This window comes from Cnephaeus nilssonii, assembly GCF_951640355.1.
Source record: "Cnephaeus nilssonii genome assembly, chromosome: 15".
Taxonomy (NCBI): domain Eukaryota; kingdom Metazoa; phylum Chordata; class Mammalia; order Chiroptera; family Vespertilionidae; genus Cnephaeus; species Cnephaeus nilssonii.
The window spans coordinates 58,471,347-58,496,970 of record NC_137086.1 but is presented as its reverse complement, the minus strand read 5'-3'; the positions used below and the strand labels follow the sequence as shown (position 1 = coordinate 58,496,970).

At 48.0% G+C, this 25,624-nt stretch overlaps 1 long non-coding RNA gene across 6 annotated transcripts in view; it reads left to right on the top strand.

The window, feature by feature from the left end:
• The window catches only part of LOC307112028, a 103,604-nt gene that overhangs the window by 31,379 nt on the left and 46,601 nt on the right, over positions 1–25,624 (top strand). For 4 of the 6 annotated variants that reach the window (XR_013814658.1, XR_013814659.1, XR_013814660.1 and 1 more), the window contains exons 3-4: positions 2,393–2,489; positions 5,026–5,067. This is a non-coding gene — a long non-coding RNA (uncharacterized lncRNA). Of the gene's footprint in view, positions 1–2,392; positions 2,490–5,025; positions 8,573–22,805; positions 25,482–25,624 lie in introns of those variants that run through there. The other 2 variants (XR_013814662.1, XR_013814663.1) reach the window with 2 other exon arrangements.

The window sequence follows — 25,624 nt, the reverse complement described above, 5'->3', positions numbered from 1 at the left end:
GCCTGTGCAGCTCAGCACGGAACAGGACACTGGGGCTGAGGGTTACCACAGGCACCTTTGTGTTTTCACGGGGAGCTGGCCCCTGGCTTCACTCTGGGCCCCCAGCCCTGGGAGGCACCTGTGAGGCAGAGCCTGAGGAATGGTCTTTGCAAGGCGGGCATCCAGCAGGAGAGCTCCCTGGCAAAGTGCACCACTTTGTCTTACAGAGGAGGAAAGAACACAATCAAAGCATTCATTAACACTTCAAAGAGGTTAAAAGAGCACATTTGGTTCCCAATTACTGCCCTCCTGGTCCGCAGTGTCTGGGGGCGAATCCCATTACCCTAATCCAGGGGGCGAGCCCAGGCTTCCCCAGCTGCTGAGAACTGCACTGCGGGAGGCTCCCGCTCTGGGGGCCAGTTTCCCATCCCGGACCCTGCTGACCCTGCTAGTGATTCATTCACCCTTGTTTAGAAAACCACCATCTTCCCCAAGCTTTTCATGTCTCCTCCCTGATTCTTTCACCTGATTATTGTCTTGCCTGCCTGCCCGGCCCCCACCCCCCCACCCCCCGCTTTTTTTAGAAGTTAACACTCAAAGGCCTTGATTTCTAGAACTGAGTCTGGACTTTACAGAAGCAAAACCCAGCAGGCCCAGACTTGGCTCCTTTATTTCTTACTTCACTTGTGGCCACTGGTTTGGGGCAACACCTCTGAGCCCAGGCGAGAAACCTCCCAAACTGGGTGTGGGTGGAGGTTGCTGGAATCTTGTCTTAATCCTGGGATCTGAGAGCACTCAGCAAGTGAGCCCATGCCTCCACCCAGGGGAGTTTAGCCCAGCACTGCCTCCCAAATGAGGAGGCCAGGTGTGGGTCAGACCCTCCCCTCCCCCCGCTCTGTCCCCACCTTCAGATTGCACCAGAGCCCTTCATTCACTCGGGTCGCTGCCCCCAATGCACCATTTTCACTCTGCGTTCATGTCCACCCGCCTCTCTGATTTCCAGATAGTATCTTTATCAATACCGCGGGGTTTTCCTAAAATGACTGACAGTTCCATGACCTTCCTTTTCAGCCACCAACAAAAGGGGACTTCAAAGATGTGTGTGTCTATGTGTGTGTTGCCTGTGTGTGTGAGCACACTTGCGTGCCTGCAAGCACACACTCCTAATGACAAACAGGATACATTACAGAGACTGGCAACGTAATGATTACAAAAAGCTCTATGAGGCATAACCCATTAGTGAGCTGCATTTTGTTCAAAACCGAGAAACCGGGGCTGAATAGCACGCCTTTGTGCGGGACGCACTCAGCTGTGGCTCTGACTAATAATACAGCCGGGATCGGTGCACATTTTCCCCTTTGTGCCTATTTTCATAAGCTAATAACTCAAGCATGAAATTGTTTCAGGCTGAAAGTGGCGCTAAGAGCACAGCACACTGTGTGTGGAACAACTTTTTGTTGTTGTTGTTACTTAATTTAGTTCGGCTGTTTTTAAGTCAGAGGAGTGGAAACGTTGATGTGAGCTTTCTCTAGCAATGTGGTTTGGTTAAAGCCCAAGAAAGTTTGGGATTTTGTTACACAAAGCAAGTCTCTAATGATTATAGATAGGGGTTCCTCTTTGTACAGGTGTATGTTTCTGTTTGGTACAGGTGGGGACTGCTGGGGGGAAGGATGAAATGGAATCAGAACTATACTATAAAGGACATCAGCTTGACTCACCTGCCTTCAACTAGAAAACTCCTATCCCACCAGCAAGTCCTCAGGCTGGTTGAGCAGCAGCTGCCTGGACAGCTGGGGATGGGGGCGGGGTAGACAGCTGGGGGTAAGGGTGGGGGTGGGGTGGAGCAACCACGATGAACGACAGTAATGCCCCTGGCTCCTAGAGCGCTGGGGTTTGCTGAAAATTTTCCGGTCCACATAATCAGAGAAAGCCCAACTGGAGGAGACCAGATTTCATAGGGTCTTAACATTTATTTTTTATTTTTTTTAAATCCTCACCAAAGGATATTTTTCCATTGATTTTTAGAGGGAAAGACAGAGAGAAATATCAATGTGTGAGAAACACATCGATTGGTTGCCACCTGCACATGCCCTGACCAGGGCCCGAGCCAGGGAGGAACCTGCAACCGAGGTACATGCCCTTGACTGGAATCAAACCGGGACCCTTGGGTCTGCAGGCCAACACTCTATCCACGGAGCCGGCTCGGGCTTAAATTTTTTTCTTCCTTCTTCTTTTCTTTCATTGGGACAAGAGACTTTGAAGACAACAGAAGAATACAGAAAATAATATAACAAAATCCTCATGCCCATGTTCCAGAATTAGCAAGTGTCAATATTTCATAATGAGACTCCGTTTTTAACGTAAAATAACTGAAGCATTACTAGTAAAGTGCACCTTTTTCTTTATTTCATAGATGGGCAAAGTGAGGCGCAGGAGGGGAAGGACTTGGCTGTCGTCCACCGTCGGCAGCATCCTTACTGAACTGGATCCTCACAAGGAGACTCAGGAAGGTAAGACCAGCACCCTGGTCCCACTTTACAGATGAAGAGGTTAGGCCCCAAGGGAGGTGTATGAGGGCCAGCAAATACTTAGGGAGATATTCATAGTGATCTATTTCGCGGGGTACAGTTTAATTAACAAGTCAATCATGCATCACCGCCAAAGGAAAACAAAATATCCTGCTACCCAGTGAGACCATGTGATGATTTTTATTTTTACTAGTGGATTGTTCTCCTTATAAATCTTGGATAAATCCCTGTTCCCCTATCCCAAATGGCATCTGAACCTGTTGAGAGTTTTTTAAAAGTGAAATTAGACCAAGTTCAGCGAGTAGCCCTCGTGAGCATCTCTGAACTTCTCAGCACACAGCTTGGCGGTGCATCTGTGCAGCCACCTTGGGTTGGGGTTGCGTCATGTCCCGCAGAGCCACTTGCGCTGGGGGATGTAGGAGCGCTCTGGCCACCGCCCGAATCTCAGCGGTCAGATTCACGCCCGCCCCGGCTTCCAGGCTAAGGGCACCAACTGTGGGTTCAAAATAACAAACAATAATCCCGCGATGATTGGTTTTAGCGCTAGAGAATTTTCACTGGTCATTTCAGAGGGTCTGAAACTCCTCAGGATTATTTTAGGAGAAGTAACAAGCAGCAGAGAAGAGGTGGCAGCCTGAGTTCCCCCAAGTGCCGGCTGGGGCGCAGGGATGGTTACCACGAGGTGCACCCAAGAGGGAACCGCGCGCCCCCCTCCCGCCCCCGCCCCCCCCCCCCCCCCCCCCCCCCCGCGCCAGGCAGGGACCGGACTGCGCGCCTGTCTTGGTGCGGGAGTTTCACATCCAGATGAGTGGGAACTGCTCCCCTGGGTTGGCCCCGTTAGATACTTTGGGGAAACACTTCCTCCTTGAGGGGGTCTTCTCCTCTGAGGCCCAACGGGGAGAACTTCCAAAGACAGAAAAACCGCAGGGCTCCCGGCACGAGGGCCTGGCTTTATCAGCTGAGCGCAGGTCCTTCCTGCCAGGCCCTCCTCTGCCGGGAACAGAAACACAAGCAGAAAGCGCTCTGCAGCAGACACCTGGGCAGTGTTCAGTCCTCAAAACCCTGTCCAAATGAGCTGAGTTCATTCCGTCCTTCTCTTTTGTTTAGCTGGGCACGAACATTGTCCCCTTTCAAGACCCCTCAAACCAGCAACAAGCAAACCTAAAAGGGCTGGCCGTCTTGAACACACCATGCAGGCTAACTCCATAGTCCGAGGCCTCAAAGAAAACACTGGAAAGATGGTTCTAAGCTAGACCGCCTCCAGATTGCTGGAGGTGGCCTGTGTGACACTGGAAAGCTAGTGGGAGATGGCCCTGTAAAGAGGAAATTGGGCAGGGAAGAAATTAACACAGCGATTCCTTGAACGGGGTTTGGAAAGATTTGGTTAAGGACAGCCCCATTGTTTCTGAACACCCATTAGCAGTGTGTGTGAAGGTTCCAGTCGCTCCACATCCTCACGCTTGCTTACTATGGTCAGTCTTTCTGTTGCACTCATGCTAATAGGTGCATAATGACATCTCTGTGATTTAATTTCCATCTCCCTAATGGCTAATAATGATGAGCATCTTTGCATACACTTGTTTGTCACTCAGATATCTTCTTTGATGATATGTCAGTTTAAATGTTTTGCCCATTTTGAAATTATTTTTTAAATTTATTTTTCAGTTATAGTTGATATACAATATCATATTAGTTTCAGGTATATAGCATAGTGATTAGACATTTATATACCTTACAGCATGATCCCCCAGTAAATCTGACACCCTATTATAATACTAGTGGCCCGGTGCACAAAATTTGTGCATGGGGGGAGGGGGTGTTCCTCAGCCCGGCCTGCACCCTCTCCAATCTGGGACCCCTCGAAGGATGTCCTACTGCCGGTTTACAGGGATCAGGCCTAAACCAGCAGTCCGACATCCCTCTCAAAATCCGGGACTGCTGGCTCCTAATTGTTCGCCTGCCTGCCTGCCTGCCTGCCTGATTGCCCCTAACCACTCTGCCTGCTGGCCTGCTCACCCCCAACTGCCCCCTGCCGCTGGCCTGCTTGCCCCCAAATGCCCCCCCCCCGCCAGCCTGATCACCCTCAACTGCCCCCCCTGCTGGTCTGCTTACCCCCAATGGCCCCGCCCCCCACCAGCCTGATCACCACAACTGCCATCCCATCCTGGCCTGATCACCCACAACTGCCCTCACCTCTTGGCCTCTAATTGCCTCTACCTCAGCCCTGCCACTATGGCTTTGTCCAGAAGAACATCCAGAAGGTCTCCTGGAAGGTCTCCTAGTCTAATTAGCATATTACCCTTTTATTAGTATAGATAGAGGCCTGGTGCATGGGTGGGGGCCGGCTGGTTTGCCCTGAAGGGTGTCCTGGATCAGGGAGGGTGTCCTGCTGGGGTGCCTGGCCAGCCTGGGTGAGGAGCTGATGGCTGTTTGCAGGCTGGCCACGCCCCCTCCCCCCCCCCCCCCCCGGCAACCCAAACTCCCAGCCCCTCCTTTTTTCTTTTTTTTTTTTTTTCAGCACCTCCTTGAGCAGTCAGAGGCCAAGGCCAGCTGGAAGCAGGTATCTGGAATTTATTTTATCTTCTATAATTGAAACTTTATAGCCTTGAGCAGAGGCCAGGGCCGGCCAGGGAGGGTGGGAAGCTTGGCTTCCTCCATCGCCGGGGGCAACCCAAGCCTCCTGCTCATCCAGCCCTGTGGCTGCTGCCATCTTGGTTGGGTTAATTTGCATACTCGCTCTTATTGGCTGGTTGGCCTAGCAGAGGTGCGGTCAATTTGCATGTTTCTCTTTTATTAGATAGGATTATCGACTATATTCCTCATGCTGTAAAAATATTCCTGCGACTATTTTTATAACTGGCAATCCCTTTTTTATTCTGTCCAATTTTAAATTGGGTTGTTTGATTTCTGATTGAGATTGGGGAGTTCTTCATATATTATGGACACAAGCCCCTTATTGTTTATATGACTTACAAATATTTCTCCCAGTTTATAACTTATCTTTCCATTTTCTAACAAGTGCTTTATTTTTGTTTGTTTGTTTGTTTTGAAGGAGGCCAGTATATCAGTGTGTGTGTTTTTTTATGGAGTATGCTTTTGGTGTTATATCTGAGAGCTCTCTGCCTAGCCCAAGGTCAGATATTTTCTTCTAGAAGCTATAGATATTTTACTCTATGCTGATCCGTTTTTTAGTTAATTTTTGTATATGATATAAGGTGTGGATTGAAGTTCACTTTTTTGCCTACGGACATCCTAAGTGTTCCCTTAACATTTGTTGAAAAGACTCATTTCTTCGTTGCCTTGTTTAGCACCTTTGCCAGAAACCAGTTGTCCGCACATGAGTGGGTCTGTTTTGGACTCTCGATTCTGAAGATCCAGTGACATTTGTGCGTATCTTTATGCCACTGTCCTGATGATTGTAATGTTATAAGAGTTTCTTTTGCAACGTTGTTTTGATCACTCTAAGTCCTTCGCAATTCCATAGGAGTTTTAGGATCAATTTGCCAATTTCTACAAAAACTCTTCTGAGATGTCGCTCAGAATTGCATGGATTCTATAGATCAAGTGGTAAAGATTTACACCTCAACAATATGGAGCCTTCTGACCCCTGGACACAGTGTCTGCCGATTAGGTCTGATCACATAATGGAACCCATACCTCCTCCCCTGGGAACTGACCTTAGACCACTTCACAACCCACATTCCCTATTAGACCACATTCCACTTACTAAGACCTCATTCCACTTGCTTAGACCTTAACCTTCCCCTCCGGACCGTCCCAGGAATGTACCCGCCCAGAGAATTCTCCACCAAGAAAAAGCCCGCCTAGAGTCCTTTAAAACCTCTGGCTCCCTGTCCCTGGGTACTGGTGCCATTTGGGGGCTGAGCTCATCTGAGTTTCCAGATGATCGAATACATTTATGATTCTTTACCACTTTCAGCCTCGTGCGTACCTCGTTTGGGGACCCTAACATTTGGTCTCCAAAACTCAGGAGAGTTCCATGGGGAAAGGGAGCGATCGCTGGCCTCCCTTCCTTACGGCCAAGGAGGACACCGGATCCAGGACCTCTCCTTCCCGTTGCTGGCCCTCCACTCATCACTGGCTCATTTCAATTGGATCACCCCTCTGGATTCCTGATTTGCCATTTTCAGTCTCAGACAAAAGACATGGCGCTAGGCCAGAAATCCTCTCCAGTCCGGCCTCGGCCCCAGGACCAGGTCCACAGTCTTCCTCGTTGCTTTGCAGGGACGTCTGCCATGTGGATCAGACTGTCTTCCTCCTCCGGAGCCTGACTAGACGATGGCTTCCTGGGCCTCCCTTTGTTGCTTCTTAATCCTCTTCCTAATTTACATCATGGGGGATTCTTTTTCTGTCCCCCCAAAAACACTCCTCTGGCATGTCTCCTCCAGAATCTTAACACACTCGGCCTTCCCAGCTGCAGTGCCTTATCTTCTATTACTGCCTGGCCACAATGTAAATTATTCACATTTGCCCGAGAATGGAACTTTTGATTTTAACATTCCCCAGGACTTAAGATAATTTCTGTCACCACAATGGGAAGTGGTCAGAGATCCCTTATGTCCAGGCCTTCTTTACACTGCGTAATCGTCCCTCTCTCTGTCAAACTTGCTATACTTATCAAATCCTACTCTCCACTCAAAGCCCCCTCTGCCAACCCCAGACCTTTACCCCTGAGCCTTCTGATCCTCCCTTCCCCAACACATCAGGTCCTTCAGACCCTCCCTTCGACCCTTCTGATCACTTGATTCTCCATTCCCCTCCATGTCTCCCAAACCCACCTCCTTATGTCCCTCCTCTGACTGCCCCCCTGTCTTCTGACCCCACCTCTTCGTCCATCTCCTCAACCTCCTTACCAAGCCCCCTCTTACTCGTTCCCGAACAGCCCAGCCTCCAGCCCCTGTCCTTCCCCTCTGAGAGGTGGCCGGGGTCAAGGGTACACATACCATTTTCCATGTCCGTCCTCACGCAGATTGAGGGGTGTGTTGGGTCTTTTTCCGCCAACCCGATTGCCTTTACTAAGGAATTGAGTATCTGACCCAGTCCTATGCCCTGACCTGGTATAACATCTTCATCATCCTGTCCTCCTCTCTCACCCCAGAGGAGAAGGAGCACATTTGGCTAGTAGCTCAGGACCATGTCAATGCCCTCCATAGACAGGACGCAGTGGCCAACCCAGTTGGTGCTACCTTGCTCCCCTGAACTGACCCCAGATGGAACTATCAGGTTACTTCTCCAGGGCACTGGCTCCATAGCCATATGATAGCCTATCTCATTCCTGAACTCAAAAAGTTTGCCCATAAGGCAGTCAACCATGACAAACTTAAAATCACTCAGGGCTCTGATGAAAACCCAGCTCTCTTCCGCTCCTGCCTCATGGAGGCCTTACAGAAATTGACCACCTTAGACTCCACCTCCCCAGAGGGAACCCTTCTTCTGAACACCCATTTTATATCCCAATCAGCCCTCGACATACATTGTAAACTTTGAAAAATAGACCTAGGTTCACAAACCCCTCAAAAAGATCTCATTAATTTGGCCTTTAAGATCTTTAATAATAGAGAGGAGGAGACTCAAATCCAAAAACAAAGGTGAGATCAGGCCAAGGCTGAGGCCCAGAAGGACGCCTTTCAGCTCCTAGCCACTGCTCTCACGAACCACAAATGAAGTGCTAGTCCTCCAGCCAAGGGTAAGGCAGGGCTAAGTGTCCTCTGGGCCCATGTTTCAAATGCAATGAGGAAGGGCACTGGACCAAGACCTGCCCAAACCCGAGAGCCCTGCCTGGGCCCTGTCCAAGGTGCAGAAGGGAAGGCCACTGGAAATCAGGCTGTAGTCTGGCCCCTCCAGGTCAGACCTCAGCCAGTCCAGCAAGACCTCCCTCTGTAACTGGTTTGGAGCTCTCAGACCTTGGACTGGCCACCAAAGACTGAAGCTGCCCAGGTCCTGACAAGGCTCCAAAGACTTACATCACCAGGACAGAGCCTCAGTTAATGATTGTGGTGGCAGGTACGCTGATCTCTTTTATAATTGACACTGGGGCCACTTATTCTGCCCACCCCGAATTTGCTGGGACCCTTGTCCCCTCTTCATTCTCTATTATGGGGGTTGACGGACTAATCTCATAGCCATTAGCCACTTCACCTCTATACTGCATCTTACTAGACATCCCTTTATGCACTCTTTTCTCTTTCTACCTTGGTGCCTGACCGGGACTACCTTGCATCCCCTCATAAAGCCCAGTTGTCCTGAACCATAGTCACCTACCTTGGTTTCACTCTCACCCCACAAAGTCTAACCATTACCTTAGACCAAGCATGTCAAACTCAAAGGCCAACATAGGCCAAATAAACAAGGCATGCGGCTCACAGGCCACGAGTTTGACTTGCTTGCCTTAGATCATAAATGCCTTACCTCCTCCATGACTGTCCCCTCCTCTAGACAAGAAATACTCACCTTTCTTGGGCTTGCTGGATACTTTCACCTCTGGTTCCCAACTTCTTGCAAAGCCCCTCTATGATGTAGTGAAAGACCCTTTACTGAGCCTTTAGACCCTAAGGCCAGCATTCTCATCCCTTTAATGTTCTGAAACTTGCTCTCACCTCAGCACCTTCTCACACCCCCCTTCTCAAATAACAACTTTCTTTTTTAATATATTTTATTGATTTTTTACAGAGAGGAAAGGAGAGGTATAGCGAGTTAGAAACATCATTGAGAGAGAAAGATCCATCAGCTGCCTCCTGCATACTCCCTACTGTGTATGTGCCCACAACCAAGGTACATGCCCTTGACCAGAATCAATCCTGGGACCCTTGAGACTACAGGCCAACGCTCTATCCACTGATCCAAACCAGTTAGGGCAATAACAACTTTCTTTACTGCAAAACTGTGAAAGTTTACTTAACAATCCTGCTACTATCAGAAGCTCAACTCATTATCACCCAAATCTTAGCATGTTATCTCTAAGGGAAACGTGGCAGTTTTAAATCCAAGCAACTAGAGGCCTGGGAACAGGCTGTGAGGCATGCTTCTTCACTTCCCCCACTTCCCACCTTTTCTCCAGCCTCATATGCCTCTACATAATTTTCCAAAGTCTTGGTAACTAAAAGGCTTTGGGGCATTGCTAGGTTAAATGATAAACATCTAAATATTTTAAAATAACATATAATATTCAACATTAATTGCTAGACAAGTTTTAAATTCATCTGCTCTTAGCTTTTATTACAGAAGGTCTTGTACTTTGTTGAAGGTATATTTTCTTGAAATAAGAGTATGTTTAAAATGTGTTCATAAATGACAATTTAAAAAATGCTGGTTGTTTACTTTGGTTATCATCAGAAATTAAGGTTTCTGAATGGATAAAAAGGTTTGTGGAAGTTGTAGAAAAGTTTGTCCAGTGAGTCAGGACCTGATCACCCCTGATGTCTGAAGGGACCTCTTCTCTCTTAGTAAGCTAAAGCAGCCCCACCCAGGCTCTCTCCTATTGCTTGCATCCTTAGATTGAAGCCTAGACTTTCTTTATTTCCACCGCTATCACTGAAAGTCTCAACAGGTCTTCCCTGTTGGCATTTAGGAATCTCTCTCCCCTTTTCTAGCCTTTTAAAAAGTCATACACTGCAAAGGATACCGAGTCAGGAATGATCCCGTAATATAGGGAAATAACAAAGCAGACCAGGAGGCCAATGCAGTGGCTAAGAGGAAACCTCCATCTCCGAACTCTTAGCTCTACCTCATGTAGCTCCCAAATACGTTTCTGCCCCTCTTAGCTCTTGGGGCCACTCAGGAAGATGCATGGTTAAAATTTCAGGGAAAATATATCCTTCCCCAGGGACAGATCCACAATATCTTACGGGCTATTCACAATTACCTACATATAGGACATACTAGTAGATTGCTTCTACAACTCCTACAACCCCTTATCACATGTCCTAGCCTAGCCTCCCTCATGCAAGATATCACCCAAACCTGTTCTACTTGTTACTCAGTATCTCCCCAGGGACAGGTTAGATCTCCTTCTTTCCCCACTCATCAGGCAAGGGGCCAAATCCCTACACAAGACTGGCAAGTTGACTTCACTCACATTCCTCCTATTAAAAGAACCAAATATCTCTTAACCAAAGTACATACCTTCTCAGCCTGGGTAGAAGCATTCCCCACTGGGTCTGAAAAGTCCTCCGAGGTCACACAGCTCTTATTCAGCATATCATTCCCAGATTCAGTCTACCCACCTCATTATAATCAGATAATGAACCTGCTTTCATGTCTCAAATAGCTCAACAGTCTCCTACACAAGTCTACTGGCCCCAGTCTTCAGGCAAGGATACAGACTGTTTTTTATAAGTTAGAGTAAAAAGGTGAATTCCTTAATTCTCACCTAACTAAATTAACTCTCAAAACTAAAGAACCTTGGGAGAAACCAAGATGGCGGCATAGGTAAACACCTAAACTGCTGCCTCACACAACAATTTCAACACTACAACTAAAAGACAAAACAGACATCATCTAGAACCACAGGAACGCTGGCTGAGTGGAAATTCTACAACTAGAAGGAAAGAGAAAAGCACACTGAGACTCAGAGGAGCTGCAGGAGGCAGAGGTACTGAGATGCGCACGTGCGGAGAGGACTGGCAACTGAGTGCGCGGTTGGCTTTCTCAAGCAGGAGGGAGACAAAAGCTCCTGACTGCGCTGAACTCCAGTTCCGGGTGAGACTCTGGGGACCCAGACTCATGCGGGGTGAAATTGGACTGTCAGGAAAGAGAAAAGAACACTGAGACTCAGAGGAACTGCGGAAGGCAGAGGTATCAAGGCATGTGCACGTGGAGAGGGAGGGCAACTGAGTACACGGCTGGCTTTCTCAAGCAGGAGGGAGACAAAAGCTCCCAACTGCTCTGAACTCCAGTTCCGGGTGAGACTTTGGGGACCCAGACTCATTAGGGGAGAAACTGGACTGTCTGGCAGCGGATGGAACTCGAAGGCGGCTTTCTCTCAGAGGTTCTTGCAGTGATTACCACGGGACACTGAGACACAGGGGCCTATTAGGGCAGGGCTAATGGGAAACCAATGCTGTCTGCACCGCCCTGAGACTCTGCCCCATCCAAGCTGAGCACAGAGGCTTTTGCAAGTCTTGTCTCATCAGGGTGTCTCCAGCACAGAAGTTCTCCCAGTGTAGACACAGCTGATCCTCACAGCCAATTGGCCTGGAGGTCAATTCCTCCCAGTGATACCAACAACAATCAAGGCTTAACTACAACAAGACTGTGCACACAGTCCACAAAGGGGTGCACCAAGAGTGTCCACCTCAGGTAAATGGGAAGACTGAGCCACTGAGCCCTATAAGACACCTAGCACACAAAGCCAATCTATCAACTCAGGGAAGCAGCCAAAATGTGGAGACAAAGAAACAGATCACAAATGAAAGAAATGGAGGAAAGCAAATGACTGGATATAGAGTTCAAAACCACGGTTATAAGGTTTTTCAAGAATTTCCTAGAAAAGGCCGATATATTTAGTGAGACCCTTGAGGATATGAAAAAGGACCAACTAGAAATTAAGCATACAATGACTGAAATAAAAAATATTATACAGAAATCTAACAGCAGACTAGAGGATCACAAGAATCAAGTCAAAGATTTGAAATACAAAGAAGCAAAAAACACTCAACCAGAAAAGCAAAAAGAAAAAAGAATCCAAAAATATGAAGATAGTGTAAGGAGCCTCTGGGACAACTTCAAGCATACCAACATCAGAATTATGGGGGTGCCAGAAGAAGAGAGAGAGCAAGATACTGAAAACCTATTTGAAGAAATAATGACTGAAAACTTCCCCCACCTGGTGAAAGAAATAGACTTACCAGTCCACAAAGCGCAGAGAACCCCAAACAAAAGAAATCCAAAGAGGACCACACCAAGACACATCATAATTAAAATGCCAAGAGCAAAAGACAAAGAGAGAATATTAAAAGCAGCAAGAGAAAAACAGTTAGTTACCTACACGGGAGCACCCATATGACTGTCAGCTGATTTCTCAACAGAAACTATGCAGGCCAGATGGGAGTGGCAAGAAATATTCAAAGTGATGAATAGCAAGAAACTACAACCAAGATTACTATACCTAGCAAAGCTATCATTCAGAATTTAAGGTCAGATAAAGAGCTTCACAGATAAGAAAAAGCTGAAGGAGTTCATCACCACCAAACCAGTATTATATGAAATGCTGAAAGGCATTCTTTAACCCTTTGCACTCGCTTGCTTTTTTCTCGAGCTGCTACCGATGCTAACCCTGTCGAGTCACACTCAACATCCAAGTGCAAAAGGTTAAGAAGAGGAAGAAGAAGAAAAAGATAAAGATAAAAATTATGAACAACAATTACATATCTATCAACAAGTGAATCTAAAAATCAAGTGAATAAAAAAATCTGATGAATAGAATGAACTGGTGAATATAATAGAATCAGGGGCATAGAAAGGGAGTGGACTGACAATTCTCGGGGGAAAAGGGGTGTGGGAGGTGCGGGAAGAGACTGGACAAAAATCGTACACCTATGGATGAGGAGAGTGGGGCGGGGAGAGGGTAAAGGCAGAGGGTAGGGTGGGAACTGGGTTGAGGGGAGCTATGGGGGAAAAAAAGAGGAACAATTGTAATAATCTGAACATTAAAGATTTATTAAATTAAAAAAACAAAAACAAAAAACTAAAGAACCTTGGACTACTCTAGCCCTTATGTGCATCAGAGCAACCCCACATACCCCTCCTTTCTTAGTCCCTTTGAACTCATGTATGGAAGACCCTTCTTATTAGGAAACTTTCCTTCCCCAGAGACCCTTCTAGGAGACTATGTCCCCATTTTAAATCTCATCCAACAATTACTGAGAGAACATGCTGATCAGGTCCTCCCTAAACCTTTTATGGGAGACATCCCCCCTACTCCTCTACAGCCTGGGGACTGGGTCCTCTTAAAGGAAATCCATCCACCAAATAATGTATAGCCCCGGTGGCAAGGCCCTTGTCAGGTACTCCAAACTACTCCAACTGCAGCTAACCTATCAGGCACACCCCATGGTTCCACCTTTCCAGATTAAAACCTGTCCTCGGAATACCACCATCGCATGAGCTGGAGTTCCCTAAGTATCACAGCCACCTGATCAGTCCTACCAGACTCTGCCTTACCCACATCCCAGAAGATGATAAGTGAGTGAACACCCCTGAATGTGCCCCCTATGTACTGCCCCTATCGACCCTGACTTCCCTGAAAGCCCACTTCCTCTCCCAGTACAAATCCTCCAGGCCCTAGCTACTGCCTCCCTCTCTCTTCACATCAGGATTCTCACCTTTCTTTGGGACTTACCCATGGGATGAGATTTCCATCTTTCTAGATCCCAAACATACCCTTTCCCCTCCTTGGGACAATCCTGACCCTGGAAGTGGGAATTAGCTCTCCTTCTTCATCCTATTCCAATCCTCCTCTCCTACACCCATAAGGAACTTTCTCACCTCCACTTATCTCAAACGAACACTTAACCTTACCCATCCCCTCCTAAACCAGACCAATCCAGCCTTAGTCAGGAATTGCAGACTCTGCCTTTCCCTCTCCTCTTCAGTGTATACAACATCCCTATACCAATCAAGAGATGGAATCAGGCAAAAGTCATTCTAGCTTATACAAAGGAAAAGGTACTATATTTCTAGAAAAGGCAGACACCCTTCTAGGTAATTATCCTACAACCCACGCAAATCAAGCCTCCCTCCTTTTCTGTACTCATGTTCTATCTCTTACTAAGATAGCTCCTTCCTCCACCCCAGTCACAGATCCTATTGCTCTACACACCCCACTAATCACCTAAGCCCCTTAATGCTTTACAAGGTCACAGGGCAACATAATAATATGCCATCTCCCATTGTTAGCTTGCAACACCACAGTTAACCTAGAACTACCGAATGCCACTGGTCCCAGTGGGCTGACTACCAGGTCTCCCCAGAAGCCAATGATTGTTTCCTACAACCGGTCCCTTTTATTTTGTTATCCAACCATTCAGGCCCAAGGTTTCAACTGCTTCTTTCCTTCCCTTTCACTTTTCCCTTTGATATCAGCCCATTCTAGTGTTCCTGCCTACTTTCACTGCAATAGAATCTCAACCACTCATCTGTCACCTCTTATTGGTAGTGCCATGGTGACTACCCTCTTGATTTGGAGTGCAGAACGGGAAAAGGACCCTCATACCCTTTAGTCCACCTCTTCTCCTTACACCTTTCAGCTTGTCTCCATGATCAGGGATTTTTCTTCCTCTCTGGGGAAAACACATACATACATCTGCCTCCCAACCAACTGGGCGGAACCTGTTCTCTGGTCTATCTCTCACCCAATGTAGACGTAGTCCCCAATAATCAGTCTTACCTGTCCCTGTAACTCATCATAACTGACACAAAAGGACAGTCCAGATAATCCCTCCCCTCATAACCCTTGGCATCACAGCAGGGGTTGGAACTGGCATAGGGGACTCAACCACTGCTCTATCATATTTTGAAATCCTGTCCCAGGACCTACAAGAAAGCTTAGATGACATTGCCAAAAGTTTAGTTCAAATTCAGGATCAAATAGACTCACTAGCGGCTATCACCCTCCAAAATCAGAGAGGACTAGACATCCTAACTGCAGGGAAAGGGAGTCTATGCCTCTTTTTGGAAGAATGCTGTTTTCATGTCAATCAGTCTGGCCTAGTCAGAAATGCTGCCCCAAAATTAACAAAATGGGCCACAAAAATCAGAGAACATCCATCAAATTCATGGGACTACTGGCTAAAGGATATAAATTGGCATACCTTGCTAGTTCCCTTCATAGGACCAATAATATTCCTATTCCTCATCCTCGTTTTTGGCCCATGTATTCTGCATCATTTGTCATCTTTCCTTCTGGACTGCTTCCAAGCCTTCACCAACCAGTCTCTTAGGGAATCATGCTGCTGCAACCCCTCGCTCCAATCATAAGGAATTTATACAGTGTTCCAGCCAACTACAATCAAAGTCCATCCCCCTATGATCTCAATGTCCCACATCAGCAGGAAGTAACTACAGAAGATATGACTTCCATCCCTATTTCATAAAACAAAAAGGCTGGAATGTTAGGTCTGATCAAATAATTGACTCCATACCATCTCCCCTGGGAACGGACCTTTAGACCACTTCACAACCAACATTCCCTTTTGCTTAGACCATATTCCACTTGCTAAGACCATTAAACTTCCCAAGATCCGGACTCACCCAGAGAATTCTCCACCCAGAAAAAGACCACCCAGAGTCCTTTAAAACCTCTGACTCCCCATCCCTGAGTGTTGGAGCCATTTTGGGACTCAGCCCATCTGAGTTTCCAGATGATATAATAAATATATAATTCTTTACCACATTCAGCCTCATGCATTCCTCCTTCAGTGACCCTAACACTTTCTACTCAGGTTCTCTTTCATTTCTCTCAGCAGTGTTTTGTAATTTTCAATGTCTAGATCTTGTCCATCTTTTGTCAGTGTCCTCGTAAATATTTTACACTTTTTGATACTATTGAAAATGGTATTTTTAAGTTTTCAATTTCCATTCTTCATTGCAAGTATACAGAAATACCGGCGATTTTATGTTAATTTGTTTCTTAAATCTTTACTAAAGTCATTCTTTTACAACTCTAGTAGCTTTTGGTTCTATAGGATTTTCTATAGAAACTCTCATGTTATCTGCAAATAAGGACAGCTATACCACTCGGTTTCCAAACCAGGTCTCTTTTCTTTCTAGTTCTTGCTGTTTTGTGCTGGATAGAATCATAAGTTATGCATAGGACCTTGAGGGTTTCTGATCCTAGGAGAGGAGTACTTGTTCTTCTGCCACTAAGAATGGTGCTAGCTGTAGGTTTTTAGTAAATGCCCCTTACAGGTTGAGGAACTTCCCATCAATTCTTAATTTGCTGAGAGTTCTTATCAGAAATATTTGTTGGCTATTATTAATTGATTTTTCTGTATCTGTTGAGACCACAGTTTACTTTTGTCATCACTTTACAAGTTTGAGTGAAGTGTGGAATGCTTACCTCTTTTTATATCCCTTTACCCTCTCTGCTTATAATATAATTGTCTTAAATATTTCTTCTACATACATTTAGAATCCCATTAGAGTGTTATGGTTTTTGCCTCAACCATCATCATAATGTAGAAAACTCACAAGGAAAATGAAAGTACCATATTTACCAATATTTTTGCTTATCATGTTCTTTCTTCCTTACTGGTGTCCCAGAAGTCTTTGTTTTATTGTTTCCTTTCTTTTTAGAAAACTTCCTTTAACCATTTTCATATAGTACATCAGCTGATGACAAACATTCTTAGGTTTTCTTTTTCTGAGAACATCTTGATTTTCTTTCAGCATTTAAAAATACTCTGGCCTCAAAAAATAAATAAAATAAAATAAAATAAAAATACTGGCCTCTCCAGTTTCTAATGACAATATGCTGTCATTCAAACTCCCCCCAGATAAAGTGTCATTTCTCTCTGTTTTCAATACATTTTTTTTCTTCTTGTTTTTCAGAGGTTTGACTATGCTGTGTCTTGATATGCATTTCGTTGGGTTTATTCTGTGTGAGATTTGCTCAGCTTCTTAAATCTGTAAGTTCATATTTTTTGGGTTTATTTTTATGTATTTTTATTGATTTCAGAGAGGAAGGGAGAGAAAGAGATAGATAGAAACATCAAAGATGAGAGAGAATCATTGATGGGCTGTCTCCTGCATGCCCCACACTGGGGATCGAGCCCCTAACCCTGGCATGTGCCCTGACTGGGAATTGAACTGTGATCTCCTGAGCCACACCAGCCAGGCTATGAGTTCATGTTTTTTGCCAAATATGGGAAGTTTTAAGTCATTATTTAAATTCAGTACTTTTCTGCCCTCTTTTCCTCTCTTTTCAGAACTCCAATGTCACAGAATTTAGACTTTTATCATAGCCCCCTTCACCCCACCCGGTCCCTGAGGCTCTGGGTGCTCACACACACCCTGTGTGGGAGAAGTCAGAAGATGGGGAGGGAGTGAAGCTGGAGGTGGGACACCCAACACATGTCCTCTTCATCTTATCACATTTGCCACCACAGGCTCTCACGGAGCTGCTCACACGCTCACACTGGCTGTTTCTGTTTTATCTCCTTTACCTCTCTCCCTGCCCTGCCTCCCAGGGTTAGAGCGAGGCAGAAGCAGAATTCCCAGCAGGTCTGGCTGATCCTCGGCCCTTGCTTTTAGCCATCACGGTTTATCATTTATTCAATTCTGCATAGAGGGGACGAGTGCCCTTTGGGGTATGAGGTTGTGGGGAGTGGCGGGGGGCGGGGGGGGACTTGCAGGGCTCTGAGAGAGGAGCTTCCATGGGTGTATACGTGGGAGGGAGAGAATGGCGGGCTTGATGGGAAGGAGCTGGGATTTGGGGATTGGCAAAACCTGAGTTCAAACCCAGGCTCCACCCTAACCCCACTGATGGCGGGAGTTGGGGAAGTTGTTTAAGCTCCTGCTTCCTTTCCACATCTGTGCGATGAGGTAGCAATGGTGGCTCCCTGGAAGGTTGCGGGTGGGTACACTGAGGTCCTGCGTGAGAAGTGCTCAGATGGTGCCCAGCTCACAGGAAGTGCCCATGCATCTTTGTCATTGTTCTGAAAATCGGTGGGCACTGCAGACCCAGAATCCTGACGTGAGTGGACACACCACGGTGTGGCAGGCAGGCCCGTTTGTCTGGAATGGGAACCCAGCAGAGCCCAGGACCTCCCGGGAAGACGTTTGCAGGGACCTGGGCTTCCTCATCAGGGGCCTGAGTGGCCTCTGGGTGCCTTCCTTGGGGAAGTCACTCGAAGCCTGTGCTCCAGGAGCTGCAGCGGCTCAGCCAGAGGGAGCAGCGGCCTCCGCAGGCTCTCAGACACCCAGCTGCTGTCTCGGGAATGTGTTTTTCCGCCCAGAGGGAAGTGGGGGTGGAGAAGGGAGGCAGGACAGTTTCACAAACACTGGCCTGTTAGCTCCCGTGCGCGTGCCGTGGACACCAGGCCAAGGCCAGCGACGCGCGGGCTGTGGGCACTGCACACTCACGGCACCACTGAGATGGATTTTGCAAACTTATTATAAACAGATTACATTCTTATCCTAATGTGGCTGTTGGCCACCTGCCCGTGAATTTTAGCCTTCAGGAGAAAACAATTGCTTGAGCTGGGTGTTCAGTACTTTTACTTTCCATACGTGACTTGGGGTTCCTTCCAGTTTCCCTTAACCCCAACACACAGTGACACACACACACACACACACTCACACACTCTCTCTCACTCACACACACACTCACACACACACATACTCTCTCTCTCACACACACACTCACACATACACTCACACACACACATACACACACTCACACACATACACTCTCTCACACACACACTCACACACACACTCGCCTTCAGTCCTGCCAGTAGTGGGCCCACTGACCCCCTTTCTATGTATGTATGTTGGGAGTGCAGTACCTGCTACCATGATGGAGGCAGTATTTTGGCTTTTCAGAAAAAGTCCTTTGGGGGCCACCAAATAGTTCACATTCAATAAAGTCACTCTGGCTTTTGCTTACAAACTCTTCCCCTCAGAAAAAAATACTTTAATAGTCCCCTCCTTCCCTTTCCCAAGTCCCACCAGGCTCCCCTTCCCTCCTGTCCGTGTTTATAGTCCCTCCCTCTCCGTGTGTGTATGTGTGTGTGTGTGTGTGTGTGTGTGTGTGTTTCTCTCTCTCTCTCTCTCCTTCTTCCTTTTACAAAGTCCTCCGCATTTGCCCTTACCCAGAAATGCCGTCAGCTTCACTTCCTGCCCACCGGGGCCTACAGAATCCTCCTCTGAGCGGGGAGGTGGGCACAGAATGGGTGCCCAGGCCAGGCCCTCAGGCCCAGCACCAAAGGCGGAGGAAACAGCTCTGTTCCCCACCCCCTGACAGGGCAGCCGCATCGCCATCTCGCCACCGGACAGTGTCTCTGCCCCAAGAGTCAGCCCTGCGGCCACTCTGGGCGCCGGCCGCTTTGATCTCACACGGCAGGGCCGTTTCCTCTCGTCTTTCCTGGGTAAAAAGTCCACCAGGCAGTGCGTGTGGAAGGGATTGTAGTCAGACCACAGGGTGCTAAGAGCGGGTTCTCTGGGTGCAGGCGCTGAAGACTGTCCCGGCCCGTCTGGAAGGGTCTGGGCCCTGCTAGGCCTCCCGTAGGTCCCACCAGAGGCTGGCTGTCAGCGGGTCCCAGTAGCGGGTGGCCCTGGCCCGTGTGAGCGTGGCCACAGACTGGCTGCTCTTACCAGTACAAACGGCCTGGCAGAGACTGTTTGTAGATGGTTCAACAAGTGCTGAGTGAGAGGCCTTGAGGGACTCCTCTGTGAAAGAGCTTACCTGTGGGTGAGCGAGTGTGTGTGTGCATACACGCTGTGGCTATGCATGTGTGAGGATGTGTGCTGTGTGAATGCATGCACACATGCTATACTGATTGTGCATGTGTGAGTGTGCACATGTGTTGTGAATGTGTATGTATGTGTGTGTGCGCATGTGTGAATGCATGCACACATGCTGTGTTTGTGCATGTGTGAGTATGCATGCATGTGTGAGTGTGCATGCATGTGTGAGTATGCGCATGTGCTATACTGATTGTGCATGTGTGAGTGTGCACAGGTGTTGTGAATATGTATGTATGAGTGTGTGCACATGTGTGAATGCATACACACATACTGTGGTTGTGCATGTGTGAGTATGCATGCATGTGTGAGTGTGCATGTATGTGTGAGTATGCGCATGTGCTATACTGATTGTGCATGTGTGAGTGTGCACATGTGCTGTGAGTGTGCATGTATGGGTGTGCATGCATGTGTGAATGCATGCACATGTGCTGATTGTGCATGTGTGAGTGTGCACAGGTGCTGTGAGTGTGCATGAATGAGTATGCTCACATGTGTGCATGCATGCACACGTGCTGTGGTTGTGCATGTGTGTGCACATGTGCTATGGTTGTACATGTGTGAATATGCACATGTGTGCACCATGTAGACATGGACACTAGGCACGTACAGCTTTCTCCCTCCCCCAGCAGCTGCACACATCTGCTCTTCACATCCACAAGCAGTCGGATGGCTCTGAGTGCCAAGATGACTATATTTGGTTACATTAAGGGTAGCAGGCTGTGCCATGGTTTATTTAACGGGTTGCAGAGTGTTAGATATTAGTGTTGCAGCCTATCTTTGGCAAATACAAGTGATGCCTAAAGGTTTTTCTACGTTTCACTGCTCACACTTGTGTGAGACTAGCTGTGGACAAATTCTCAGAGGCAAAGTGCCCAGGTAAAGAGATAAAACGTGTTTGTGGTTGTGATAGATGTTGACAAATTGTCCTCCATCAAAACTGTGCTATTCTACAAACACCCGGGATGAATAAAAGCACCTGCTTCCGAATATCTTTTCGAACGTGCCACGTGGCCACAATGGGGCTGTGTGAAAGATGAACAATGGGTTTGGTGTAAATGTAATCCCTTTCTTTTTTCATGAATGGTGTTGGGTGTTTCCTCAAATGCTCAGGGGCCCTTGGTAACCCCGTTCCCAGGTCTGCCCAGTTCCCATACTGTCCCATTTTTCTATTGGTCTCTCATTGATTTCTAGGCGGCTTCATATATTAGGGATGGTTGCACTTTGTGATCTTGATTAAAATAGTTTCTCTCAGTTTGATATTTGCATTTTGGGTTTGTTCGTGGTCTGTGTGGTGTATAGAGAAAACATGATTGCTAGGTAGTCATTTTCAACAAGTGTTTTTCCCTTTTGGTTTTGTAGTTTGTGTATATACTAATAAAGGCATTCCTCCACTGAAGTGAAAAAATAATGATCATTTTCTGATAGAACTTTCATAGTCTTATTTTTACATTTAAATATCTGAGCTATGCAGGTTTTGTTCAGATATATAACTGAAGTGTAGATTCATGTGGTGTTTATCCAGATGCCGCCCTGCCTATTGTCCCAATACTATTTCCTGAGAGACCCTCTCTCCCCACTGATGTGAAATGCCACCTTGATCCCCTCCCCTGAGGCCTGGTTGGCACATGGCCTTCTCTGGGGTTTCCACTCAGAGGAGCAGAAGTGCTTTTAAATAAGCCACACGTATGCACAGTTCAGAAGCTCAGACCAGGAAGCATCCCCAAAGGCTTCCTTTTATCTATGGTTTTAAATGTAAAAAATATGCTCCTCACTTTAAAAACATAACCCTCCTGTTAGCTTCCCATTCCATCCCATTTTCAGCCTTCCACCATCACCCGCCCCTGCAGCAGGCCCAGTGGTTTGAGGGCGAGCAGGAAGCAGTGCAGGCATTTGGGCTGCGCGGGGAAGAAGCTGGCCCGGAGTAGCTCAGAAAGACATTTCCTGGTCAACACCTGGACTGGCCAAATCCATGACATGGAAAGGGCTGTGTCTCAGTCACCCACCCTCTGCTCTGCCTCCCAGTCTCCTTCAGTGCTCCAGGGGGCTCCACATGCCAGCAGCTCGGCTCCCAGCCTGTCCCCTCAGCAGCCCAGGTAGCGGACGGCCACAGTGTTTTCCTCACGGGCACACACTGACTGTCACTATCCTCATCGACGACAAATCAGCTCCCACTGGCAAACCCCCCTCCACGCAGATCTGATCTGTGTTGCTGGGCTCCTTCTTCTGAACCAGCGTTTACAGAGCTGTCCCCTGAGAAGGTACTTAAACCGACTGAGCAGCTTTTGAGTCCATTTGTCTCTGCTACACGTGGCACAGAGCCGCAGCGGGGAGGGCTCAGAAATAAACCGGGTGTTCCTTTTCCCGTGTGAGGCAGCATACCCCAAGGACGGTGTTAACCCCCCTTGCGAACCCTGAGTCTGTGGATGGTCGCATTGGCACTTCCACTTTGTCCCAGAATTAAGCATTTTATAGGTTTTCATCTCAAAGAGAGAGAGAAAAAAAGAAGTTATCAAATCCAGACCCCATGCAGAGCCAGAGACCTCTCCGTGGAACCCCCAGAAGAGGGGGGTCCATGCCTGTCACCGGGGCCAAGATGCCCACCAGCAGCTGGGAGGGTCTCCCCCAGGGCCCACGTGTGGCCCCAAGTTCCTTTGGACGTAAGAGTCCTAGTCTTCTTCCCATAAGGTGTGTCACTGAGCGCCGGGGGGACGTGCTGTTCCAGAGGACAAAAATTGGGGCACACCCTGATGTGACATCCATCGAATGTGCGCAGACAGATGCCACAGCCCCCACAAACCTTATCTCTTCCAGGACACACATCATCACCTTCTCCAACTGTGTCATGTAATCCGAGGTTCCCAGGACCGGAGCGTGCCGGGCAGGTCACCCGCTCAGGACACCATACAGAGTATTTTCTCCATTTCACTTCGTTAAGTCTCAGTATCATCTTTTGCATGTGTCTTGTCCTTATGGCTTTTTTTTTTTTTAATCGTCTCATCGCCTAGAGATAACCACTAGAAAGTAAAAACAAAATGTGAACCTTTTTTCTGTACACGTGTGGATTTTCCTTTCCTATTGGGATCACTATCTCCACAGTAGTTTTCGTTAGGAAATAATCTTCTACACGTGCTTAGTGTCTGTGTGGTATTTCATCTTATAAATGTACCATGACTTATTGTCAGGCGTACCTGGTGGCCACATTGGTTTTTTCTAGGTGTTTTCTCTCTTTGTCCCTCACTGGGCTTAGTCCCCATTAGACAAGCGGAATTTGGAGCTTCCCCCATCCCTTCTCTCACTCGGGATCTGTGTGCACTTGGGCCCCAGTCCTTCAGGTGAACATCGGGAGATGGCGCCCAATCTTTCTGGCCTCAGTTTCGTCTTGTCATCCTGAGCATGGTAGCAGCATTTATTCCCTGGAGTTGTTATCAAGGAAATAGTGTGTAGTTATTATTAATATCAGCATTATTATCTACCTATTATTGGAACTGTTTCTGGTTACCAGTGATAGAAACTCAACTCAAACTGGCTTCAACACAGAAAGAGAATCTATTGGCTCAGAGAATTTTCCCCAAGGGCTGGCCGCCAAGCAAAAGGCTCCGAACTCTGTCAAGGTCACCGGGACTCAGGTCTCCCCTGCTCCACTGCTGCTCTGCCTGGAAGGGAGGTGGTGGTGGCAGCACCCAGCCGTGCCCTCAGCCCCCAGCCGGGCAGAACCGTGGTGAGGAGGCAGACCTCAGCATGGACTTGGCTCCTATCTCTGGGAACTGGCGCCGGGCCCAGATGAGGGGGAGCCCCACTCTGAACTTGGGAGATTTTCTTTCCTCAAGGGAAGAGCTTTCGAGCCTTCCCGGCCGTGATGACATCGCTGACACTCCGGGGCCTGTCCTCCACTCTGCAGCGGACCTTTAGATGCAGCTCTGAGCAGTAAGACAGACATACCCACCCCCCACCCCCCGTGTGGAAATGGATGACCCTGAGCCTCATCTGCAGGTCTGACATTCCCAGCCGTGACTCTTGTCTGACATCGCTAGGCACCTTCCTGTGCTGCTCGCAGCACGGTCCTGAGGGCGGGTAGTTAACTGTCGGCATTTACCCTTGACCCTCCCAGCCTCCTAGACGAGCTTCCACACCTGGTGACAGACCTTGCAGCACCCTTCCACTCTGCCCAGCAGGCCTGCTGTTTTGAACTGGATGCTTGCTTCTATTTCTGAGAGATGGACACTTGCCCTGTCCTAGTACAGGTCTGGTCACTCACTGCGGTTGTGGGGTGACACTTTGGTGCTGGGAACTATATTTTTAGTGGCCAAATTCCATGGCCCCTTCCTTTTTGCAACTCCATGTCCCCTTGTGGCAGGCTTCCGTCATGGTACAGTCTCCATGGAATGGGAATCCATGCCCATTCCCTCTGTGCCCTGCACGGACATGGGAAGGTGGGCACTCTGCTGTCCCCAGCACCTCATCCCCTGCCCAGAGCAGTCCCCAGCTGAGCTGAGCGCAGCAGCCTCCGAAGCAGCGAGGCAGCCCTTTTATTCCCCACAGAGGCACCTGACAGTCCAAGGACTCCTGTCTGGGGCTGAGCCTGCTTCTCCAGCTCAGAACCCAGCTCTCCTGTGCACTCCATGAGCATCTCTGCAGCACCCAATGCACGCCCTCCCCTTTTGCCTGAGTCAGCAAGAGTCATTTCTTTTGCTGTCCAGAGCTGGCTGATAGTCTGTGCTGTGCTGCAGCTGCCGGCTTTTATAGATTTACTTGGGCTTTTTGCTTTCTCCCTCTGAAGTTTCCATCGAAACCCTTTCTGGTCACACTGGCAAGCCTCCTGCAGCATGTTCCTCTTGGATTTGGTTAGTACATACTCTTTCTGCCAGGACCCCGCTGTGCTGGGATGGATCCGGGCTGTGGTCCAGGAGACACAACTCTCCACTCTGACACCATCCACACGCCCAGATGTTCCCTCTGTATACTTCCCTCCTCCTTTCTCTTCCAAAGTCACCAATTTCAAGTGAAAGAAGGAATGAAAGCACACCTGTAACACCATTTCCTCCCCAGAACTTCAAAGCAAACAGGAATATATTGGATTTAGACTCATCACACCTGGAAGAAAACTTAGAAACCATCCTAGATCTTTGCTCGGTGCCATCTCTGATCGATTGGTTGTGGCTGGCTGGGCTTCCCATCTGGGAGCAAGGAGAGGTGCTGTGAGGGATTTGCAATGTCTGCATGGGTGTGGTCTGGGAGCCAACAGCAGTGGAGCTGATTACTGCACTCCAGTGCTCCAGTTTACAAATGAGGAAACTACATCACACACCTATCAGCTGTCTAAAGCTATTCAGAAAGACAGGGCAGATTTGGGGATAGAATCTAAGTTGTCTGGAGTCTAACTTGTCATGCCTTTCCTACCAATGGCAATTACTTCCCCTTCATGCTGGAGTTCATCAAGTCCACCTGCTAATGGCAGGCATGCCTCCATCCTGGTGCTGATCCTGTGCTCACCCCCCAGTGTACATGACAGCAGGGCCTGAAGAGGAGCCGACTGGGCGGACCAGGGTAACACTCCTGGAGGGCTTTCAAAGTCGTGCTGATACCTCGGGCACGAGGTGGTGTGGAGCCCAGGAAAGGCACCCTGGGCATCC